At 39.6% G+C, this 18,631-nt stretch overlaps 1 long non-coding RNA gene across 2 annotated transcripts in view; it reads left to right on the top strand.

Moving 5' to 3' along the window:
- Positions 1 to 2,596: 2,596 nt before the first annotated feature.
- The window catches only part of LOC119869390, a 111,222-nt gene continuing 95,187 nt past the window's right edge, over positions 2,597 to 18,631 (top strand). Inside the window, exons 1-3 of one of the 2 annotated variants that reach the window (XR_005370651.1) lie at positions 2,597 to 2,783; positions 8,850 to 9,036; positions 11,581 to 11,738. This is a non-coding gene — a long non-coding RNA (uncharacterized LOC119869390). The remainder of the gene's footprint in view (positions 2,784 to 8,849; positions 9,037 to 11,580; positions 11,739 to 18,631) is intronic. The other variant, XR_005370652.1, reaches the window with a different exon arrangement.

Below are 18,631 nucleotides of genomic sequence, written 5' to 3'. Positions count from 1 at the left end.
CAGGAAGAGAGCCCTCTTCAAGAACTGAGTCTGCTGGCACCTTTTGTTATAGCAACCTGAGATGACTGAGATCCCTAAAGTTTATATATTTGGGGTTTATTAGTTTGGGTTGGTATCCCCTCTTTGTCAAAGGAATTACACATTAGTGAAGGCTTCACATGTGCTACTGTGCTAGGAATTTGGTTTCTGTAAGTCACAGACCTTATCCCAGCAGAAAGCTTAACCTGACAGAAAATATGGGTACATAAACATAGTGAAGATGAGTGACAATATTAAAATCTAAGATTTTACTAAGGATTGAAACAAGAAAAAATCATGGAAATCCCATCTATATTTTCTGTGAAGCTGTCATAGGGAGAACTGTGTCTTATGCTGAGCAGTATCCATAGAATGAGGACATAAATAATATATTTCTTTATTTTTTATTGGTATCTAGTAAAACTGCCATAATTTAAAAGATATGCTTTTTTTTTAAAAAAAAAACCTTGTGAACCCCATAATTTACTCATATTTCTCATTTCTTTTGGGTTCCAGGAAGCCCAGAGATAAGAATTCTAAGCTCAATTTTAGGAAAGCAGTTAGGAACCTCAGTCTAAGTTTTTATTTGCACCAACTGCAAGACTCATGTGTCATGCCTGGAGTTGCCCTTGGTTTCAGTTGGGGCTGCTATCACAGAATATTGTACTGGGTGGCTTAAACAACAGACATTTATTTCTCAGAGTTCTGGAGGCTGAAAGTCCAAGTTTGAGGTTCCAGCAAGGTTGAGTTCTTGGTGAAGATTCTGTCCATCATTGATCGATGGCTGCTTTCTCACTGTATCCTCAAATGGCAGAGAGACCAAGAGCACGTGCTAGTTGTGTTCTCCTCTTATGAGGACAGTAATCCCATTATGGAGCTTCATCCTCAGGACTTCATCTATAACTAATTACCACTCTCAAGCTCCACCTTCCAATACTATCCCATTGGGGGTTAGGTTTTCAATCTATTCATCTGGTGTGTGTGAGGGCAACCAACAACTAATTTGTAACGCCTTTCCCCATCCAGAAAGAGGCTCAGAAATTTAGGGACCTAGATGAGATTTTAAAAATTATTGTCACTGCTGTTGCCTCTCTAGGTACTTTCTTCCCTGGGTCTCAAGAAATTCCCTTGATCTCTTACCAGGCTGCAGTCACCTTCTCTTCTTCCCTTCTACCAATCCATGTGTGTCTGCCCAGGAGAGTTCAAACATTCTGTAGCACTCTTTCAAACTCCCTCTCCTCAGAGCCCCTCAGTAGTTTTCCAATCAATAGTTGCTTCCAGTGCACCTCATGCTGCACATCTGGCTGAACATCTCAAAATAATTTGGCTTTTAAACCCTTGGTGCTCATTATAGCAACCAGAGATGACTGAGGTGATCTGCACCTTGGTGCAGATCTCAGATCTGTTTGCACAAGGATTCCCACAGGTAGCCGGTGTGAACCCTAGGTCTCTATGGAGGTGGGCAAGACATAACACTTTCATTTTCCTGTATTTCAACTTATTTTAGTTCTGCTAAAATCCCCATTTTGCCTGAGTTGTAGAAACTCAATATTAGTCAATACATTATTATCGTCCTCTAGGTTCTGGGGTGGGAGGCCTCACACAACCCCAGAGTACTTGAGGAGTGTTTGATCTCTTATTTTAGCTGTGCATAGAGAAGATTGTACTGTCACGTGTAGTGTCCTATGGGGACATGGCCATACACCTTTGCCGCTGAGATGTACTTTGTTCCTGTCCATTTAGCTCTTCTTTCAGGATGGTTGCTTTGTTACCTAGGACCTTGTTTTGGCCAAAATAATCATTTTTCTGCTTCTGGGCCATGTTAGCTATGAGAATCCCTGGAGGCTGTTCATGGCCCTGTCTGCTTATAATTGCTCTGCTGCCTTTTGCTCACTTTAGAAAGATTGGCAAGAAAGGAGGCTGCTGGTAACATCTCCCAAGGTCTAATAAGTTGGTTCAGCAAGCTTTTCTTCCTTCGGAAAATTTTTTTTTTTTCCCCTAACCCAACCCCTACCTCTTCTCTTCAACTCTAGCCTGTTTACTTGTTTTTCATTTTCCAACAAAACAGTGCCGGCATACATCATTTATTTGTTGATCGATTTTCAGTAGTTTTCCCCTTATCTCAGGCCAGAAAAAGTTATTTTCCTTTAAAAAGTTTGCTAATGTGGCTAAGTGGTCCATTAAATGAATTCATAAATAACATGATCATGATTTGAGCAGTTATGCCCATTCCAAATGGGATCCTAATTCTAAAACTCTTTATAAGATTTAGAAATATTAATATGAGTTTTTTTTGCAAGAATTAAAAAAATAAAAATGGTTTGCATCTATGCTTCTGGAATTTTATTATAATTTTGTTTACTGGAACTGCTTAATCTTATTTGTTTTATTAGATCATTTTTTACTGCTCTATGAGATTCCAATAAACTCTTTAATAAACATCAAAACTTGAGAGCTCATCAGTTCCTGTTATTTCTCCACAAAACTTATTAACCCCATCCTGCCATTACTTTTGTACCAAGCAGATCAAGTAGACATTAGTTTATTATTTCTTTTTTTCTTTATATAGGTAATATACATTATTTGAAGAAACCAATTGTAATGCAATTCAACACAGTACCACTGATCAAATTACTCCTTCCAAAGACAGCAGCTGGGAATATTTACTATGGAAATATCTGTCTTTAGAATGATTTCTAAAATCAAATTGCTGTAAACATAACCAAGAATTATGAAGACTGTGTCTGTCAGGAACACCTCTTGAGGTAGGAAAAGACAGTTTTCCAAATAAGAGAATCTTAGGCCTTTCTTCACGCTAAACTATACTTTAATTGTGTGGGTGCAATATTTTGTGGTCATAAACAATGCTTACCAAATGCATTACTGGTTAAGTTGGGCATAATCTTGCAACCCTCAAACATTTATAAATTCAGCTTGGGAATCTGCTCTCAGGCACTCCAGTTTATTACAATAGTTTCCTTCGAGTTAGAAAAAGAATGTGGGACGTCAGAACAAATATAAAGGAAAAAGGGACATCTTTGATTACTTTCTCTCCTCTATTCCTTCTATCAAATGATCACCATGTCCTACAACTTTACCTTTTGACTATAGTTTCTCTCTCTCCAGTGCTGTATTTGAGCCCACTATCATCTCTTGCCTAGGTGACGGCAATCTAGCTTCCAAGCTAGTCATCCCTGTCCAGGTTTGTCTCTCACAACACCTGAATGTATCTTGTTCTAAAATGATGAATCTAGAATTCAACTCTGTCCATGTCATCCCTTCCTTAGAACCCTTAAAGGCTCTCCAATATCTTTGATGTCAAATCTGAGTCCCATAGCATATACTACAAAACCTTGAAGATAGTGTCCCTGGTGATCATTCTTGGGTCATGTCTGTGGTCCAGACTTTATGCTCTTGCAATAGCTCACCACCCATGCTGAACTGTTTCTCATTTCCAGCCTTGTCTTAACACATAAAATGTGTTCACTTCACATATGTTGTATGACTGGAACCCCCAAACAGAGGAGAGCTAACAATCTATGACCCTAAGCCCAAGCAGAGTCATGGTGTAGTGGGCAGAGCATTGGGCTCTGTGGCTTGGTTATACCCAGTATTTGTACCTCTTGCAGCCATATATCCCATCTCTCCTTCTTATAGCTATATGATTTTTTCACCTTGGGCAAGTATCCTAGCTTTTCATTGGTTAAAATAGGCATGAAATTTAGCTTGTATCTGTCACATAGTAAAAGCTTGGGGAATGATAGTTTTCTTACTTTTAAAAAATTCCATCAAATTCTAGACTTTAAGAGAGCAGCCAACTCTGCTTATAAGTCCTCAAATCAGTTACAGCTGGTTCCTTTTCTGGTCCTGCCCCACATACCTGTATTAATAACAGAACACAGAAACATAAATCTTGAAACTCATTCTGTGGAGGATGAAATATTACATTTTTATTGCCTAGGAGTAACATGTTGGTGGAACTTTCCTACCAGATTTCTCCTAGAAATGACGCAATGGGGAAAGGGACACTGGGCATGTACTTTTTGATGGATGGGAGTTAAAAGGAAAAAACCAGAAGGTTCAGAGTGTGGAGGGCCTCTGCAGGAGGCTGGCAAACACGACTGAGAAAGTACTAAAAGTGTGTGTGGTGGCACTCATACCTGACCTACTTTACAAATTTGCCTAGGGCCAGCTTTTTTTCAGAGAGATTCAGAAAGGATGACTAACTTTGTGTCAGTGGTTCAAAATTGGAAAATCGGGAGTGCCTGGCCAACATCCCTAACCTAGAGCCAGGTCTCCTGATGAGAAAGTGAAGAGGAAGAGAAGCAGATGGGAGAATCAAGAGCAGATGCAAGTTATTTAAAAGTAATACAATAATTCAGTAGGAATGGAGTGGAAATTCAACAACTTATTGAGTATGACATTTGGATAAATTAAACTGAACAGACATCTAGGAAATACCAGATAGGCAAAGCAAAATGAAGGCAAAAGCTGGCAAGCAAGGAAAGGAAAAGGAGTAAATGAAAACAAAAGTTTCAGGCCAAGGGGAAGCTGCTCACATTTGCTATACATTATATACAGATTTTCATTTTTTAAATAAAAAATCTAATTATACATATTTACATGTCACCAGGCATTTAATGCTGTGTAGAAAATTGTCTGTTTCACTGATTTTCCTCCTTTTTACTCCTTCATGGCACACATACACACATGTACACGAATACACACAATCACGCCCACATGCACAGATACCCACACACATACACACAACTTCATCACTTTTTCTCTTAATGTTTTTGGAAGATGAAACTTTCAGATTTACTTTAGTTTGCCGCAAAGCCACTAAAAACTTTATAAAATATACATGTTCCCATTCGATAGAAATTCATCTCTTATTTTAATTGTTTATTTTTGATCTGTATGTCGATGCTCTGGGGGTTATGGGATAGTTGGGGTAGAATTATAGATAGATTAGAGACAGACACTTGAAAGATAAATCAACCAGGATGAGCTCCAAGGAAAGAGGGAGAGTAAATAGCTTGATCTGAAACATGAAAATGCCTGTTAAATAGAGATAGGAACAGCTATTCGTCAAAATTTTTAATATTGATTGTTTGTTGATCTTTCTGCCTGGGAGTCCTACTGTGGCTATTCTTACTGATTTATCAAATAGATAACTTGCTTTGGAGATCTGTAAGGAGCGTGGGCTTGCTTCATCTAAATCAACATTAACAAAGCAATTCCGAATTTCACTTACTGGTGAGGTAGTTTCAAGATAAAGAGTTAATTTGTCAAGTTTGGCTTCTATAGGGAGATGCTCTCTCTCATGCCTTCAAAGTAAATTTGACTCAATCTATTGGACATTGAACTAAGATTCTAATTAAAGGAACCTGTTTTCTTGGCATTTCTATGTTCTGCAAGTCACATTTTTATATAGGTACCTATATAGATGTAAATGTTCCATTTTTCATCTTCAAAGATATTATTATATCCTGGAGACCAGAAAGACAATCAGGACTTTGTCTAGTCTTTTTCCTTTTCTCCTCCTTCACCCCTGTCTGCCACTTCCACTCAGCATGGCTGTGGCCCTTTCTATTTCCTCACGGTTGGGTTACGGTTCAGTGTAGAAACCTAAAAATAAAGACTAAGATGACAATAAGAGCTCCCAGGGAAATAAAACAAAAGATAGAAAACATGAAAAGGACTTGAAAATAAAAGGATACAAAAGCACAGTGCATGAAGGATGAGGGAGTTGAAAAGATTATGGAATTAAGGAAAATGTGGTAATGTAGTCTTAAAAAAATGCGATGTTTAAAATAAAAGGTCACAGGGAGTGAGAGGTACAGGCTTCTAGACAGGGAAAGAATAAATCTCAGGGATGAAAGTATCGCACAGGGAATGTAGTAAATGGTGTTATAATGGAGTTGTATGGTATATGGTATCTGTGCTTGTGGTGAGGATAGCATAATCATAGAGACTTGTTGAACCACTATGTGGTATACCAGAGACTAATGTAACATTGGAAAAAAAGTCAGAATGAGGGTAAACAAACGCCATAGGGAAGTGGATTAAAGAGTTAAAAAGAAAAAGAAAGTAAAGCAAGATTTTTTTTCAGAAAATTTTGTTACCTAAGAGAATTTTCAGGCAAATCCTATTACATTTCACTATGATTATATAACAGTTTATTACTAAACACAAGATACTCTGAAAATAAACAACAGAAGAGACAAGATTCGCTTCCTCTCTCTCTTCATAAACTGTGCATTTGGAACTGGCCACAAGCTCAACATTGGTGGATTCCGTAATAATGGATTCCAACCATTTCGAGTAGTAAGGCTGCTGTCCGCCCCATAGAAGAGAGCTGTCTGTCCTGAACAAAGGAAAGGGTCACCCACGAAAGTGTTTTTACAATAGCCGTGTGGCCTCTGAAAAGTAGACAGATTTTAGCAGCAGTTATTTGACTTCGGGCAGGTTTTTAATATATAAGTTAGAGATAATGACATTTTCTCTACTTACCTTGAATGAGCTATGCTGTGCATACAACAGAATATGATTAACTGTAAAGAGCCAGACAAAATCGGATGGTGTTTGGTTCTGAGATGTTAATATCAGAACTACTTGAAATGCTAACATTTATCTGTCATTGGATTTCCACCCTTCCCAACACCCCTCCTCGCCACCCCCATGCCCCATGCCAAATTAGAACATGTATGTGGTTCAAAAATACAATATATACAAAGGGGTAATTAGTGAAACACTCATCGGCTAGTTTCCCCTTTATGATTGGTTTGTTCATTCATTCGACATGTATGTATTGACTGTGAGGAATCCATATCACGCCACGATTGGAAGTAATATTAATTGTTTATATTGGGCAATGTCAATCAGCTGTTACCCAGAAACTCTTTGGGTACTGTCATAATTTGAACGTTAAAATAAAAAAAAAAAAAAGCGAAACACGCAAAGTAAGAAAGTGTTTGCCTAGCCTTGTTGAAGAATGCAAGAATCTACTGCATTCCTGCGATCTGAGGGGAACATTTGACCCCGTAATCTGTCATGCTGAGGCTGGCAGTTAGGACCACCTATAAATTTCCACTGTATTTGGATGGACTTGCCTTTTATTTTGAAGCGATGGGGTGAGAAACATGGAGAAGCTTTTCCCTGGGACATGAACTGTGTTAAGCATAGGGACAGATGCCTAGAGTTATAGTGGATGCCTGTGGTCCTGAGTGTCAGATCCTGTGTGACAAAGGTGCTGTCATACTTGTTAACACTTCCATTGTGTGGTTGTGATAAACAGAGGCTTCTCAAGCAGTCAAGAGTGACCCCCGTTGCTCATGCTAAAGATTTCATACTATAGTACATGCCTCTGAACATACAGCCCTTTCTTTATACTGTCTGCAGGATCCATTCCTTGGGGGTTCAGTTGTTGTATCAAAGGGCACAGGCATTTTAATTTTTGATAGAGATTGCCAAATTCCTCTCCTCAGTGACTGTGGCAATTTACAATAGTATCAGAAATATAAGAAAATAGCAGTTCCCTCACATCCTTGTCAACAGAGTGTTTTTATTACCTATCTTTGCCAATCTGTTAGGTAAAGAAATATATCTATTGTATTTTGAATTTACATTTCTCTTATTATGGACAAGATAAGCAGCTTTTCATATATTTACATTGCTATCCATGTTTTTGGTCTAGTCAACTACTTCATGTCCTTTGTCCACTTTTCTTATGGGTTATTCATCTCTTTCTTATTGATTTGTTGATGCTTTTCACATATTAGGAAAATCATATTTTGTTCTGAGTTGCAAAATTTTTCCCAGGTTGTTTTCTACTTTTTTTTTTTTCCCTATTCCATATAAAGATTTCAAATATTCTTATGTAGCCAAACTCATTAATCATTTGTGACCCCTGGGATTTTAAAAATCATACTTAAAAAGGCCTTCCCTACTTGATGATAATAGAAACTAAGAAATAAAATACCTCCCATCTTCTCTTCTATTTCTTTTATGGTTTTATTTTTCACCTGTATTATGTATGTATGTATGTATTTATGTAAAAAGAGGGAGAGAGAGAACACAAACAGTGGGGAGGGGTGGAGGGAGGAGGAGGAGAGAGAATCTCAAGCATGGAGAATCTTTGTGCTCACAACCATGACCCTGTGATCATGACCTGAGCCAAAATCAAGAGTCATACACTTAACCAACTGAACCACACAAGCGCCTCTATTTTCCCCCTTTAAATCTTTGATCTCTGGGACTTTTTTTTTTGTAGAATTTATGAGATAAATATCCTTTTTTTTTTAATTACTCCCCCCCCAATATTCTATTTTTTTCTCACTAAATTTAGAACTAGTTATATTAGTTCCAAAATAAATCTCCTTGGTGGGTTTTTGGGTTTGTGTAAATTTTTAAATTAACTTGATGAGAATTAACATCTTTATGATAATTAAGACTTTCAAGAATGTAGAATGCCTTTCTATTAGCTTAAATTGTTTTTGTGGAACTTATTTTTTAAGTACTTTAAAACTGTTTTGTATAGCTCCTGTACATTTCTTGTTAAGTTTATCCATAGGTATTTTACATTTTTGTGTTACTTTTGTAAATAGCAGAATTTCCTCCCATTATTTCTTCTAATTGTTATGTGTGTAGATAAAGGTTGTTGATTTCTATATATTAATTTTTGGGAGCATTACTTTATTACATTTTCTACTTACAAACACTATTCTCTCAATTATTCTCAGTTGATTTTCGTGGGTTTCCAAGTAATTATCTTACTTGCAAATCATGATAATTTTACTTTCTCTTTTATAATTTTTCTCTTCTTTCAGTTACCTAATTTCATTGTTGGAGGAGGTCACTGAGAGGACATGGCTGCCAGTTGACTTTTGAGCTGGACCTGGACAGTCAGAGGCTCCTTACCCCCTCCCCTGGAGGCATGAGAAGCTGCTCCAAAGACACAGCCTTGAGACAGTAATGTGTTGAGACCATCGAGATGGTATACATGATTGAACCCAGGTAAGCCCTTCATAGATACTTTTAAGATTTAGTGGGCAGATATAGAGATCTGCCTATCTTGTGGCCCTCCGGGAAAGCCTTGGATGTAAGTTTACCTTGTTATTAAACCTGCCACCTACCAGTCTAGATGGGTCTGCCTCTTTCTTTGGCCTCTCCTGGACCTTGGGGCCAGTTTCAATTTTTACCCAGGGAACTCTTGAGGTTTTGAGCCAACATTCATTGACTAGCCAGGTGCTTGCTCCAGGAGAGTATGAAATAGAAGTGGCACAAGTGAACTTGTTGCAGACTTGAATGGGAATCTTCTAATATCTCTCCATTAATTGTGATATTAGCTTTTGGGTTGAAGTATGTATTTATATATTTAACATATTAATGAAGCATCTATCCACGTTCTATATATTTTGCTTTTAAAATTAGGAAGAGATATTATGTTTTATCAAATAACTTTTTAGTATCCATAGAGATGATAATATGCTTCCTCTTTAATCCTTTTAGCTAAACTGAATTTTAAAAATAGATTCCTAATATTTAATCCCTGAAGTCCTTGCAATTCCAGAGTAAACTCCATTTGACTGTGGTATTTTATTCTTTCACTATGCTTCTGAGTTCTGTTTCCCAATGAGTCATAGCATTCGCGCTTCAATATTTATAGGAAGGGTAGGTCTTTTGTTTGAAATAAAAAAATATTTTATAAATTTTATGCCAGCTTTTTCAACCTTTTTTTTTTTTTTTTTAATGTTCTGGAAGAATTGTCCTACTCTGCCTCTTCTAGTGCTCCTTGGTTGGCCTGGGCACCACTGGATTTTCAGTGATGTGGTCTGGTATTTGGGGGATTATATGTGTTAAGTTACTGATTTGCCTAGAGTCAATCAGTGAGCCAAGTATTTTCACATACAACATTTTAAATCTAAAAATCCAATGTCATTTCTTTGTACAGGCTTGCTCACTCCATCCCCACCAGCCAAAGTAGATCACATTGTGAGAAACCACTCCCTTTGGGATCCTGTTCAAATGACCTTCTTCATGAAGACTACCTGGCCCCTCTAACTCGGAGACAAGCTCTTTCCTTGAGAATAACTTTTTTTTTTTAAAGATTTAATTTGTTTATTCATGAGAGACACAGAAAGAGAGGCAGAGACACAGGCAGAGGGAGGAGAAGCAGGCTCCATGCAGGGAGCCCGATGAGAGACTTGATCCTGGGACTCCAGGATCATGTCCTGAGCCAAAGGCATATGCTCAACCGCTGAGCCACCCAGGTGTCCCCCTTGAGAATAACTTTATGTTCTTCTTTATAACTGTCTCCTGACCCTTCCTGTTTCCCCGACTTATATTATTCAGCAGATTCAGTAGACATCTGTGGGCATTAGACAAAATGTTTTCATGGTATTATATCATTTAATCCCTAACACAGTCCCATGATTTAAATACCATACAAATAAAAGAATGTTAACCTGGAGAGTCATTAATTCTTTTTTAGGTTACAGAGCCGATAGGCTGCAAAGTAGGAATTCAGCTCAAGTTTGTGTGATTTGAAACTACATACTCCTTCCAACAAATCATGTTGATAAAGCAGCAGATCACCTTTACAATTATTTTATATGCTTCCCTTTCCTCTGTGAAATTCCAGTTGCCTTCAGGGTCTTGCCCGCGTCTTAATTCTCTTTGGAATCTCCTATATCTTCTTGCACATGGGAGGAATGGAACTAAAGCTGATCGAATGGTAGAATAGAGTGCATATCTTGGATTTGGTTTCAAATAAAATCTCAAAATGAATTATGGAATTTTACTCATGCATTTAATCTCTACTTATAGTTCATCAATCCATACAGTTATAAGTTCTGGTGAAAGACTCTTTAGAAGGATTTCTGGAGCTATGGAACATGGGGTTTGCTTTCATGGTTATTGAGCTATGTAGCATTCTGGGGGATGTTCTCTGGAGCCAGGTCACTGGGCAGAATTTTCAGTGTTAATTGGCTGTCGTTTATCTCAATGCTGGAAACCTTCAGAGTGCTGCTGACCCATCACCTCTTGGGTGTCTGATTGCTTTCTGCACAGGCCAGAGTTCATCATAGTTTTGTCTAGAAGTGACAGCTTCTTCTTTCAATTCTCATAGAACTCTATCTACACCTCTCTTTTGTCACCTCCCACTTTCCACCTGGTATTACAGTAATTTATGTACATGTCCTATTTCCTTTGTAAGTTCTGGGCCATGTTGGATTCATTAACCCACTGTGCTTACATGGTGCCTGGCACATATTGGGCGCTCAACACATCTTTAAAAAGTGACTAAAGTAGGTTCTAAATTCAGCAAATATTGCTCCGCCTCTCTTGCTAGCACCATTTCAGCATTTTTTTTTGCTGTTGCCCACTATTCATGTGGGTGGTATAAGCTGAAATTGCGGAAAAAGGGTGTAATTTCCCTTGTTAATATAATTACTACCATATATTATCACAGCACTAAAGTCATAACATTCTCATTTTCAGTGGCCTATACACATCACCAAAATTATCTCTGGAGGAGAAATTTATCATGTTTGTTTTCAGTCACAGAGTGAAATGCTGCCAAGTTTGGTGAATATATATGCTCAGCCTCTTTTGAGTGACAAGTGTGTAAATGAGGCCATCTTGTGAAAAATATGTAAACCTCTTATTTGCATCTGGACCATTTGTTAACTGTTTGGATTACCAATTCAAGGCAGGGGGTGAGTAGTGAACATGTTTTTCTCTGTGGGTCTTTCATAGTTTGGAAAAATAATGAATGAGGAACTGTAGAACCTGGAGAAGAACAGGGGAGGGAATATTTGACTCCTGCGTTTCGAGGGCAGCAGGCCCATCTGGGGAGGCTAATGGACTTGTCAGCTGAACTCAGGGTGGGCAAGGACAGGGTTTTGAATTGTGAGTGTGTGATCAAGCTGTATAGTCCTCAACGAAGCTTAGTATGAATTTATTTTTGCTTTTGGAGAAAGAGACTCATTCTAGGAATCTTGTCTCAGCCCAGAACTTAAAGGCGACTTTACTTGATGTAAGACTGAGCTGCTGCTCCTTGCCATGCTTGTGGGGTGGATAGAAGTGGGACATCTGTCCTGCATGTGGGGCTGATGCTGGAAGGTCAGCTACGGGAGTGAAGGCATGGTATTAGAGGATTACCTCAGCCTCTAACCAGGGCTAGTGAAAACATGAGGGACTGGGACATGTCCCGGTGGTAATCAAGGCCTCATGTCAGGGGCTCTAGATTGTGGAAAGGTGGCAACTGAGGGCAGAGTCAAGCTCAGAGTCCAGGTCCTGAGTATGGCTAGGAATTTTTATTAATAAGCCAAGGGGGGTGGGACACCTGGATGGTTCAGTTGGTTAAGCAGCTGATGATCTCAGCTCAGGTCTTGATCTTAGGGTCCTGAGTTCAAGCCCCATGTTGGGCTCCATGTTGGGTGTGGAGCCTACATAAATTCAAATTCAAATCCCAAAGTTGTATCCCGTGTCACTTGGGCACTAGAACTTTTAACTTACTAAGAAATATCCTTTTCCTTGCTGTTTTAACTCCAAAGATCCTTGGCCTTGGCCCTTTCTAGAAATTTTTTCATTTGCGTTGGATTTCAACCCTGCTGCATATTAGAGTCACTAGGAAAGTGGTAAAAAAATAGATGTCCAGGCTCCACCCCTGGACATTTATGTGTATATCTATATATATACACACACACAGTACATATATATGCATACGTATACACACATACATATAGTGTATATAAATTACACACACATATACATGTATGTATGTACGTATTTATCCCCAGGAGATTTGAATGTATAGGCTGAGAACCATTGACAACTAGATGGTGTGAAAGGCAGGGAGTGGAGGTTTGAGTGACCCTAGGCCAAGAGGAGCATCACAGAACAAAGACGCATCCAGAGGAAATTTTTAGTTTATAGCTACTACTTATGGCATCCTTACTTTGTGCCAAACACTTCCTTCATAAACTTATCTGATTTTCACATGATCTCATATATTTTATTAACTCTATTTCACATGATCTTGCGTTTTTTAAACTATTTTTCAATGAAGACACTAAGGTCCAAGTTTCCACTGGACCAAGTTTGAACTGAACCTTGTACCCAGGTTAGTATGGGACCATTGTTTCTTAGGTCAGTGTTATAGGGCTATTGTAAGATTTCAGCCTGAATTGTGGGTGTTATAGTATTGAAATTAAGAATTTGGGCTCTGGAGTTGAATTTAAATAAATTAAAATCCTGGCTCTGCAGTTTAGATCTAGGTGATTGCAACAGGTTAGTTAACTTCTCTGATCCTTAGTTATCACCTGTACAATGGGAATAGGATGGGTATAGTCTAACTGAGATAATGCTTGTAAAGCTCTTAGAATACTGGCTGATCCAGGCTAAGCACCCAAGTAGCACTGCCTATTACCGTTAGAACTGGCTCAGGATAGAAAACGCAGGTGTTGAGCTCAGAAACCCAATTATGAGGAACTGGAAAAAGCATTTGCTGATGCTAATACAATCTGGTATGGATTTTCTGTACCAGTCTCCTTGTTTAAGACATGGGAAAAAATGAGGAAAATTATAAATATAGTGAATTAGTGATGCTCTTAGGTGCCTCCTTTCTTCATTTCTGGAAATCCTTCTTTTTTTTTTTTAAAGATTTTATTTATTTATTCATAGAGATGCAGAGAGAGAGAGAGAGAGAGAGAGAGAGAGGCAGAGACACAGGCAGAGGGAGAAGCAGACTCCATGCAGAGAGCCTGACGTGGGACTTGATCCAGGGTCTCCAGATCACGCCCTGGGCTGCAGGCGGCGCTAAACCGCTGTGCCACCGGGGCTGCCCTGGAAATCCTTCTTCATTGCATCTCCATCCTCTGTGCCTAACGCTTGGGTCCAATCTCAGGTGGTAATGGATTAAGAAGGTACCCATCCCAGGGGTTTTGACTTTTGCTAAGAGACTCAATTAACCTTCAACGCTCAAAGAAAACAATCTTCAATAATGCAATTCAAGGCCCTGTTAGGGGTATTGGGGATATAATGTTGGGCAGGTCTGTTTCTCTGGTCACCGAAGAGGTATTACTGCCCTGCCTGCTTGAGAGATTGTCACCAGATACTTATCCACATGGCAGGGACCACCTCCAGTTTACCTTAGTATTCCTCAGAGTGTTGTGTACAGCCTGGGGACACGGTAAGTTCTCAAAAGTCTTTTGCTGAACAGGACTTAAACAATGTAATTAGTTGTCATCTTAATATTGTTTCTACCTAGGTATTTATGAATGCTTAATAAACTTTTCTTGCAAAATTTTGAAAAATATTACTAAAACAACTGATTAAATTATATACATTGAAAAGCTTGAATTTTTTTTAACCTAGATTCATTTGTTCATTCAGCAAATGCATATTACCATAAGCAAGTGCTTACTGGGGGAAGCACTTTGGGTGGAGGACATTCTTTCCATAGTCGCTGGGCTCATTTCCTTCGCGGTCTTCATGAAGTTGACCCATCTCTCCTTCAGGCACCTTCTTAGCCAAGTGAATGTCTGATCCTTTAGATCTAGCTTTTTGGGAGCCTCATTCTTCAGCTCTCAACTTTTTCTTACTCATACTGTAAGTGCTTTTTAAATGGGTGTTTACATTCTGTGTATTACGAAACGGTAGTCAATTAAAAAACAGAATAATCCATCACCTCTCATTAACAGTCAACACTGATGGAGATTTCACCAAACAAATTATGAAGTACATCTCTTACTTTTATTACTTGGGACCTAGTTTTATCATGACTCTATTGATGAATTTGAAGCTCTGATATTAATATTAACATGTCCTCAGTTACTTAGTTGGCTTCCAAGGGATATTGTTTGTAGAGAGTCCTTGCCAATTTTAGTGTGTATTAAGGCTAGTAGCACGTTTAGAGTTAAGGAAAAATAATTTAGTCAAGGAATCTTGCATAAAGGCAGACCTGAGAACAGTACTTTTGCATTTCTTACTATTGCCACCTGTGGAGTTTTCACTATTGGGTCACATCTACTTAGTTTATTCTTTCCACTTTGCATCTAGAATGATTTTGACAGATTTTAAGAAGGCAGTGACTCTGGGGATCAGCTATGTGAGCTTTGAAATATGAAAGGGAGAAGGAATGATTTCATGGTAAGGGAATGGAATGACAGTACTGGGACCAACTCAGTTGGGGAGAAGTCAGAAAGGTGGAGGAGAGGACAATGTAGGGGAAAGTGCCAAGCATGAAATTAGATGCCACTTCTGGGGTCTGACCCATCCTTGTATGAACCCCTGTTCTTTTCTGCAGTATGCTTTGTTTTACCCACAGTGACTCTAACTTTGAGTGTATATGACTTGACAAAATTTATGATCACCTATTTTTACATATCCTTGTGTAGGTACATTTTGAGGGAAACTTCCACTCAAAGATTTATTGAGTGCCTACAATGTCATGAGCACAGCATATATAAAGATGAGTAAAACCCAGTTGATGGGTTGGGCAAAAGCTGAGGAGGGTTTAACTTAGTCAGTGAGATTAGAAAGGGATGAAGAGTACAGTTTTACCAGTATTGAAGTGGGTGGGCTATCCAGCCAGAGGTGACAGTTTGGGTAAAGACTTGGAGGAGTGACTTGACATGATTTATTGGGGGAGTGGCCATGTAGACAGATGTGGTGGGATCTTGGGAAGGAGAGTGGAAGGTAAGGTTAGGGGGATAAATTGAGGCTAGAGTTTGAAGGTAAGAATGATGGATTGTAGATTGTGGAGGTGAATGAACACAAAGTTGGGTAATATCGTCCAAAGGACATGACTACAGGAGAGTTAAAGGGAGACTAATGGTGTTCAAGTTTGTGACCCTTCCTCTTCCTTTCAGTAGAGGGAAGAAGAAGGGAAGCTCCAGCCTGAGATTGTATACAACTAAAACATTTAAATTATATTCTGACCACGAGCCCGGGCATCCCAGTGTTTTCTGGAGAAGGGTAGAGGGAGGATACTCTGAGAGCAAGCCTCTGAAGCACAAGGCGTCCACAGTTCCCAGCTGTGCTGCCCTCCCAGAAGCAGTGTGTACAGCTTTAGCTGCAACCTCTCTATCTGGGACTTCAATGGCATGGACCAGAGGGAAGGAGAAGCAGCTGGTGCCTAGGATGACTTAGGGCTGCAGACATGCTCAGATTGTTAGCCAGTCTAGGTCACATGAACTGGGCCATCTAAAAGGTGTTTACAGGTAAAGTGGACCCAGCAAATGAGCTCATACTTCATTCCAGGTGCACCAGCCCTGGGTCTAAGGTGGTGATGTTTGAATCCAGACAGCCTCATGAATGAGAAGCTAGCATTCCTAATATTGTCCTTCTTTTTGTCTGGAATGATTCAGAAGTGGGTTAGGATGAGCCTTTCGTTTTGGCAGAAAGTCAGTAGTCATCTCCTTTCCCCCTTTTAAAATGCCTGTAGAATAGGAACACTGTTATGGAAATTAGCAGCTGCTGTACACGAATGTTTAGAAAATTAATATTACTCACATTATGCAGTACGGAAGCAGAATTTTAATGAAGCACAGAAACTACAGGCACATTGACCCCTTCCCCTTATCAGAGAAATCTCAGAATACACAACTTTCTTTGAGAAAACTAATTTCCACTAGGCTTCTATAGGCCTATTAGTGACAAAAATAGCACATTCACAACCCAAAGGAGCAAATATTTCAGAACATATTGTACTAAAATATGACAGTGTCAGCTAAACCATTATCTATACTTATTTCTTATTATTAATTCTTAACAATTAGCTGTTCTTTGTTGCATGGTAATGGGATTTGCCATACTATAAAAAATGCTTTGAAGTTGTTAAGTGTCAGACCTCATTCGTGCCAATTCTGTTAGAGATGATTGTTATTTGCTCTACAGCCTGCTGGGCCTGGGGCTGTGGCCTGCACTGGGCAGGAATATGTATGTATGTGTGGTGTAAGGAGTGAGGGGATGGTGGGGGAAGGGGAGATGCCATACAGATGCCATACAGAAAGGCCTCTGTTTTCAAAGCTCAACCTGGAACCATCTACCAAAGTCGATGTAAATGCCCTCACCACGTTCTGGGGTTTGGGAATGTTACCTTAGGGGTATGGGGCCCCTGGGGAAAGGTGCAGAGGGAAATTTGGGTGAAGAAGGTGGAGAGTAGTCAGGGGTGGGAGAAGGTGAGATAAAAAGGATCAAGCTTTCAGGTGGAATGATGGCATGATGAAAATGAGCACACAGAACCTCGTCAGGGGGCAGTGAGGGAAATGCTCTGTAGGTCAGAGATCTTTTGGTTTTTAAGTGAAGAGGAAGCACAGAAGGAGGAGAAAAGGCAACCTCCCAAGTATAGAGTGTTTGCTATGTGATTTATAACCTCAAGCCATGTAAGAAGGTATTTTGTGGCATCAGAGTGTGCCATGATTGCTCCTGCCAAGGAAGAGCGTGGTCAACAGTGCAAGGAGATGCAGAAGTGATGTGACAAAGAGAAGAGCAGGAAAAATGGACCAGTGCTAGAAATGACATGGAGAAAGGGGCATGTTTACTTTTTTTTTTTTTTAAAGATTTTATTTATTTATTTATTCATGAGAGACAGAGAGAAGAGGCAGAGACACAGGCAGAGGGAGAAGCAGGCTCCATGCAGGGAGCCTGAGGTGGGACTCGATCTGGGTCTCCAAGATCATGCCTTGGGCTGAAGGCTATGCTAAACCACTGAGCCACCTGGGCTGCCCCATGTTTACTTTTTTGGGGGAAGTTTGCTTTATACAGTATGTTATATATTCATTATTTAAATGCATCATTATCCATGCTAGAGAGAAAACACACATGCTTGTATGTGTCTGTGTGTACGTGCGTGCACGAGTGTGTAGAGGTTTGCTGCTATGTGTGGGCATGGGTAGAGAGCTGTAGATCCTTAACCTTACCAACAGCACCAGTATTTACTGAATACTCATTGGGGACGAGCACCAGGCATTGATCCTGAATCTGGTGCTGGTCCCAAAGGCCAGTGATATTTGTCATCTACAGAAAAAGACTTTATTTTATGGTCTGCAGGGGTATGCGGGAGCCACCTTGTATTAGCTCACAAGATCTTGCAACCTGATGTCAGGTTGGTAGCTTAAAATCAGCCATGGTTGGAGTCTTTATACCCCAGAAATTGGCAAATGTCGCATACTAGGCTTCCCCCTTCTCTGCACCCATAGCCACAGAGCTGATTGGTGAACATTTAGCATCATATCACTGGATCCCTGCCATTCAGGTGAAGGGGAAATAGTGAAGGGAAACATCTTCCTTCAGAGAAGAGCAGAGCTGCTTGCCTCCTTATTTGTTCTTCGACATGAGTCTATTGGCCAAGGGCAGCATATGTGTCATAGCGGAAAAAAATGTGAGCATTGGCATTGAACAAACCCAGACTGGAATCCCTACTCAGCCACGTGTTTGTGGTGCTGCCTCAGTTGAGCTGTTCTTCCTCTTTGAAGCTCAGTCTCCTCATCCATAAAATGGGGGTATAGCATCCACCTTGCAAGGGTGTTGTCAGAGTCACAAACAGTATCTATATAATGACCAGATGTTAAATGTCTGCAGTTCCTTTGACATGCGTTAAAAA

This window comes from Canis lupus, chromosome 15 (genome assembly GCF_011100685.1).
Source record: "Canis lupus familiaris isolate Mischka breed German Shepherd chromosome 15, alternate assembly UU_Cfam_GSD_1.0, whole genome shotgun sequence".
In the NCBI taxonomy this organism is placed as follows: domain Eukaryota; kingdom Metazoa; phylum Chordata; class Mammalia; order Carnivora; family Canidae; genus Canis; species Canis lupus.
Note: the sequence above shows the minus strand (reverse complement) of the source record. Positions and strands in the feature narration are given on the sequence as shown.